This window comes from Chamaea fasciata, unplaced genomic scaffold (assembly GCF_029207755.1).
Source record: "Chamaea fasciata isolate MVZ Bird 193981 ecotype frontalis unplaced genomic scaffold, bChaFas1.0.hap1 SCAF_1, whole genome shotgun sequence".
Lineage (NCBI taxonomy): Eukaryota > Metazoa > Chordata > Aves > Passeriformes > Sylviidae > Chamaea > Chamaea fasciata.
The window spans coordinates 70,379,487-70,386,214 of NW_027094086.1; the positions used below are offsets into that span (position 1 = coordinate 70,379,487).

Here is a 6,728-nt window from a genome sequence, read left to right on the forward strand (position 1 = left end):
AGCTCTGATTTCTCATTACGACGTGTCCTTTTAGCATATATTTTGTACTTGTGATGCATCTGTTCTCATTTTGCCCCTGCAAGTGCCTAAACGATAGCTAAATGCATCTGTAAGGACAAGTGCTGAACAGGTGCAAAACAAGACCACGAATAATAAAAGAAGAGGAAGAAATCAGAGACTAATTTTTGCTCTGTCAGGATTTGCCTAATATATGTATAGTCATTACACAGCCAAAACAAATGTCTCATTTTCACAGTTCTTTATCTTCTCCTAAAAAAAGGATCTTTCTGGAGTTAATTTAGCACAAGAAATTTTGATAGAAAAAGGTATTCATTCTCTATTGCTGCCTTGACAGAGATTCTGCAATACAGGTTAAGGAATTTTACAGGGTATCCAGATCTTCTTTGTTAGTAAACAAAACACGGACAATCCTTTCAGGCACATGATGTGCTTCTTGGGGTGTCCTGGGCAAGCCAGGAATTGGACTCAGTGATCCTGATGTGTGCCTTCCAACTCAGCATCTTCTAAAAAAGAAAATGCAAAAAACAAAAGTATGAATTTTAGGTGTATTGTTCGAAAACAAATCAAAACTCACAGTACTTTTATTTTACATTTATTTTACTTTCCAAAGAAGTTTTGTCTGTTACTCTTGGGGAAGAGTTAGTGCAGATACATTGATTTCACACATTACACAAAGTAGTAATTTTTTACTCCTTCTAATCTCAGTGATACAGACTGAGTAGCTGAGCAACATTCTGTTCTTTTAGTGTTGTTGAAGCAACATAAAATGTCAATTTATTGTCAGTCTCTACTCAGTATTATAGCTTTGAATTCACACTGAGTTCACCCTCCAGGATAGCAGGACTTTCAGGACTGTGTCTACAACATTTTAGTAATTCCTTTTGAGAATAGGCCAAAATCTCTGTTGTCCAGCAGCCAAATGATAGGATGGAGGGAAGAATGGAGGTCAGCTCAAATAAACAAAACCTGACTACTTTTTTTTTTTTTTTTTTATGAAAAGAAGCATCCAGGAAAAAAAAAAAACACAAAAAACCCCCCAAAACCCCCCCAAAAAAACCAACAAAATAAACACCACAAAAAACCATTTTGAGTAAAACAGAATCACAGAATCATTTAGACTGGGGAAGAGATCATCGAGTCCAACCTGTGACAGAACACCACCTTGTCAACTAGACCATGACTCTAAGCACCATGTCCAGTCTTTTCTTAAACACCTCTGGGGACAGTGACTCCACAACCTCCCTGGGCAGCCCATTGCAATGTCTAATCACCCCTTCTGTGAAGAAATTCTTCCTAATGTCCAACCTAAACCTCCCATAGCACAGCTTAAGACTTCAGAACAAACTTTTTGAGATCTTTCATGCACTTCTTACAGGAAGTACAAATGACTAAGACATCAGGTTGCAAACTACAGAGACACCAATAATTTTCTGCCTCTTAACCCAGTTAGTTGGGTACTTCTCCTACCTATAAGAGAGAGAGTGTTCTCTCAGTCTGAGATAATGTCTCAAAACTCATCTCACTCTGCCTCATAACCCAGTTAGTTGGGTACTTCTACCTATAAGAGAGAGAGTGTTCTCTCAGTCTGAGATAATGTCTCAAAACTCATCTCACAGAAGCATGTCCAAATAATTGTGTTATGGGCTGTGCAGTCTTCTCAGTCCTAGCTGCGAGGCAGATCTGTTTGATCTACCTCTGAATCATGTGCAGCTCAAGACTGCAAGTTAAACTACCCTGCACAGCTACTCCCAGTCCCTTTGGATAATGTTCCACCTTTTATTTAAATAGTTATGTGGTCACTGGAAGAAAGGCAAATCTTCTAACCTATTGTCAAGAGAACCACTGAGTCAGAATCTGGCTTAGTATTTCAGTTTATGAAGGAAGATTTAGGTGTTTTGAACCAAGAGGGACTATCTCAGAAGTAAAATCCATCTTCTCCCCTCCTTGGCTAGTAGGTAAATGCTTTGCACTTAGCCACATAAGTAGTAATTTTATAAAACTCATGTGGAAATACCATTTTTTCCTTTTCTTTATCGTCCTTAGATTTTTTTGTTAACAACAAAAACATCAATATTTGCACATACTTTGGGGGAAATTACATTGGAAAAGAAGCTCTTTGCCTTATACTACCATGACAAATCCAATTCTCAGGGTAAATAGAGTGAAGTTGTTCTATGGCAGTTAAATAACAGAAGTTTTTCCTTAAATCAAAATAATTCCTTCTGAAGTTAAAAAATTCCAGTACCTGGTGAAACTAAACTGAGCCTGGGGGTACTTTAAGCCATACTGAAAAGCACAGTCTGAGCTGCAAAGCTGCTCAGAGCTCTTCCCAACTTCTTGCACTTGGTTAATGAAACTATTCCCAGGGAGGAAGGACCCACCTCTTCCTCAGTCATCTCACCAATGTACACAAGAGCAGAGGCTGACTACCTATTTTAAACAAGAATTGCTTGGAAGGTTTCCATGGTCTCCAAGCTCTTCTGTCCTTTTTATTAACACAGGAGGGAAAAAAGTCCTGAGGGAAAATAAAAAGGTGTAGGCAATAATGCTTCTGGAAAGGCAGAATATTTGTTAAGATCATACCCTGAGTTAAGTGGCTCCTTCTTTGACAGCAGCCATAATGCTGCTCTTTGAAGGGCAAGAAGCTGAACTTTCAGGGAGCCAATTAGGAAATATTTCAGAAAGAGTGGTAGTGATACCAGCCATCTGAGAGATTACATGCAGTAAGGGGTCCTCAAAGCAGTGGCCTCCAACTATTTTCAGCATAGCTATTATCTTTCTTTTGCATTACTTAAAAACTCTTTTTACAAAAAAGGAGAGCAACAAAGTGACTTGAGGCTTTTTGTTGGGTCCCAGAGCTTTACAAGTAAATAGTTCCACAGCAAACATCACTCACCAATGGAACTTAACTTCACAGAAAAATATGTTTCCCTAAGACAGATAATAAATATCCTTCATATCATCGTGGCTGATTAGTCAAAACAAGCCTGAAAGATGCATTATGTTCTGCCTTTGCCATATTTTGCTTTTCAGAGTCAGAAAGGATTGATGTTTCTGTTGGGTCACTGCTGAATACCTAACTGTAAAGAAATACTAAATTTTGACTTGCCACTGAGAACAGTAAGGAAGGAACTAAACGGTGATAAGCAGACTGAACTATGTTTACATGAAGCTTTCTTTGATTCTCTAGTGCAAAATAAAATATTAATGAGAAGAGAATGATAATAATAATAAGCTTTCCCTGATCATACATGTGATCTCACAAAATAACAACCAAAATTCATAAACGTAAGGATTTGATGCCTATCTTTTTATTGTAACACAAAGGTGCTCCTACTAGAAAAAAAGGTGACATTCTTGCTCTGTCTGAACTGAGTCAAAATCTTTCTATTCTCACTAGAACTCAGGTGAAAAATAATGTGTAAAAAATAATAATCCTGTTTTGAGAAATCTAGTATAATAACTTTCTTCCATAAATCTCAGCATAATTAAGAAGAATGAGACTCAAGAGCTCATAGTTTCTCATGTTAGAAAAGAAGTGCAGGCTGGTTTTTTTTCCAAGACTGCTGTTCATGATTAATGATATCTGTTTGTTAATGCACTTTAGATACATTCACTGCATCCTCACACTGTCTTGCAGCTCTTGAACAAGGGTGAACTTTACCAGGAAGCTTCACTGGATAGTGGCAAGATTTACTAATCAGCACAACTCTGTCATCCTTATATGATGATTAAAAGTAGCCATCAGCACCTGGACATGCAACTTCTCACCCTGAGGTGCTGTGCTGGGACAAGACCTACCAGTGGTTCTCCACAATACAGAGAACACTGCTACAGCAAGACTGAATGCTAAAAACAATGGAGCAATTTTTATAGAAGTGAATATTTATTTACTTGTTTTTAAAAAGCACCAACACTCCTCGGCTGCATTCACAGAAAACCTGTGTTTGGAATTAGTTCAATTAGTTTTATTCCTGATTAATGTGCTCTTCTATATCCATTGCTGGAATGTAGGTTTTTCCCATTTGGTTGCAATAAATCAGATATTATTCACTATTAGTGGTTTGCTACAGTTCTCATTTGCCTATTACTCTATCTTATTTTGCAGTAGTATGCACATTTTAAAGTATGCCTCTATGTAATCTGCAGGATAGAAATTAGAATGATTGCACAACTTCTATATTATATGCTTTGAGAGACAGAAAATTAAGATAAAATTTTCAATTTTCATACCTATTTTAATCACAGCCTTTTTAGATATGCTGACTTTCCCAGAGTTCTTCAGAAAGATTCAGTCAGCAGTTCTTCAGAAAGATTATCGCCTTAAAAAAAAGAAAAAAGATAGGTTAGTTATTCATGTGTGCACTGTAAAATAATTTCAATGTGCTAGACACTTTACAATCCCTTCCCTCTTCAAACACCTTTATTTTGTTCGTTTTTTATATGGGAGTCACTGCCGGAATGTTCTCTTGGAAACTGCTTTATCATCTAGAAGTCAAAATTTGGGCATTTGATCGCTGCTTAGCTTGACCTAAACTGAATAGAAGCTTTAACTCCTGCCACATTGCCTTTCAGATTTTTCTTTTTTCTGTGTCTGATCATTCAGATAAACTCAATACAAATTTCACTTACATAATTAAAACAACGCCTTTGAATACTGCAAATGTTTTAAACCAAAATGTCACATAGTGATTTATGCATCTATGAATAGAAACGTATCCATCATCTGCCTGAAATATGGGTCTAATGAATAAAATCTGGCAACTGATTAAAAAAAAAAACATAAAAGAAGAAATTCTTCTCTGCCTTGCTGGCCTACTCAGAGGGACGTTTCTTCACAGGTCTTTTTTAATGTAAAACCTGTCATCATTTACCTCTGTTGAAATGAATAGTCTATTATCTTTACCCACGTGACTTTACCATATTTAGAATTGTTTAATAATGAAATAATAATCTACAGAATAGTTATGCTGATTACATGGTGTGGTAAAAGAAGAGGTTGCACAAAGTGAAAACAGAAGACTGTGCTGCCAACAGACTTCAATATTTCATCTATACATCTGAATGAATGTGAAATACTAGGTTAAAGAATTCTTTTCATGGTAATGGCTATGGAAGTCTGTATTTGGTTTTCGAGAGTGATCTGCACAAAAGAGAAGCAGAGTGGTCCATTCCAGCTTTGAAATCTACGAGATTTTTTTTTTCTGAACGTGGAAATGACTTTAGCTGAACTCCACAAGAATACAGCTGGTTCACAAGAATACAATTTTGAACATCAAAATTTGATGATTACTGCTTTTCTTAAGTCCTAAGCTTTCTGTGGCCATTACTGTAAGCATTTAGAAGTGGAATGGAATGGTCTTTTTTGTTATATTCAAAGCAACATTTTGTTTTCCTCAATATAACCTTTTTATTACTATTTAGAAATTAGTAAGACAGTAGAGTCCATCAAAAGATTGTTTCCATGCTTGCTCATAACGTTTGCATAAGTTCTGAATCTGCTTTCAAGGAATTTTCTGCAAAAATGTAAAATTTATGGAGCAGAAAGAATGTGAGGTTTAAATCAAGTTCAGTGGATAAATGCAGGAACAGAAAATGATCTCAGAAAATAATTGAAGCACAGAAGAATCTCAGCTTGTTGTATGGTGACTCTGAAAGGGTGTTTCAAACAATCCTGAACCTCACTCTTCAAGATGTTTTTCAGTTGCTGGTCAATATTTTAAACTTTGTGTCTAATACCAGCTGTTTGTGGTTATGTTTAGCTTTGAACCAGGAAACCAAACTCTGATAGATAAGGAAATGTCATTATGCAGATCCCGTGGAAGATAAGTAAGTCACCTGCTGTGGTCCTTTCTCCTGGATCTCTCTAAAGTCACACCTCGAATTCCTCCTTGTGAGGAGGACAAGTGAAAGGGACATTGCATTTTCAGGCTGCAATAAAGTATCTCTCACTGTTTAGAGGACAATTTTTCAGCAGTTCAGCTGATGCAAAATTCAACAATTTTTTTTAAAAACCATTGTCTTGGATGACTGCAATACACTTCTGCTTCCAAATAATTGTATCTTTCTTCAGTGGCTCGTATTAAAAGAATGTGTGGGCTCAGTTAGATGAGGATTTGCTTTAAAAAACCCACATACAACATGGAATATGATTGCATGGACCTAGTGAATCTCCTTTCTAATCACTGTTCATCGAGGCTCTAACTCATGCCTCATCGCAGCTGAAGTAAAATACACTAACTGGTACTTTGCACATTTCCAGTAGCATACATCTGAAGAGTTGCACCATCCCTGCTAAACTTCACCTGCGCAGGCCTTGCAACAGCATCTTATGTTGGGCAGGATGTGTATTCCACTACTGCTTCAGTTTTCACCTGAAAAACACAGTTCTTTCACTAAAATTGAGGGAGTATTTGCATATACAGCCAGATCCCTTTCTCTAAAAGAACAGCCACGCTAATTTGAAGATAACAGCTTTACAGATTTCTTGTATTGTTCAGGGTTTTTCTGCCATTGTCTCTGCCCCCAGCTTCATATTTGACCCCTGTGGGTAGATTATGGGAAATTTCCCAGCAACTTTGGTACTTGGCTGCTTTCCAGGGTCAGCCCACCAAAACTGGGGACCAGGGATTACCTGTTCAGACCAGATCTTGGCACAGGCATAGAGAGGGAGCTGGGAAGAGGCCTAGCTGGAATTCCAAGTTGTT

At 37.2% G+C, this 6,728-nt stretch overlaps 1 long non-coding RNA gene across 1 annotated transcript; it reads right to left on the minus strand.

Annotated features, from left to right (window-relative positions):
* Positions 1-390: 390 nt before the first annotated feature.
* On the minus strand, positions 391-6,349 carry LOC136302434 (uncharacterized). Its single transcript, XR_010724064.1, has 3 exons — positions 6,327-6,349; positions 4,255-4,343; positions 391-524 (listed from the first exon to the last, which is right to left on the minus strand). It is a non-coding gene; the product is annotated as an uncharacterized lncRNA (long non-coding RNA).
* Between the last annotated feature and the right edge of the window lie 379 nt (positions 6,350-6,728).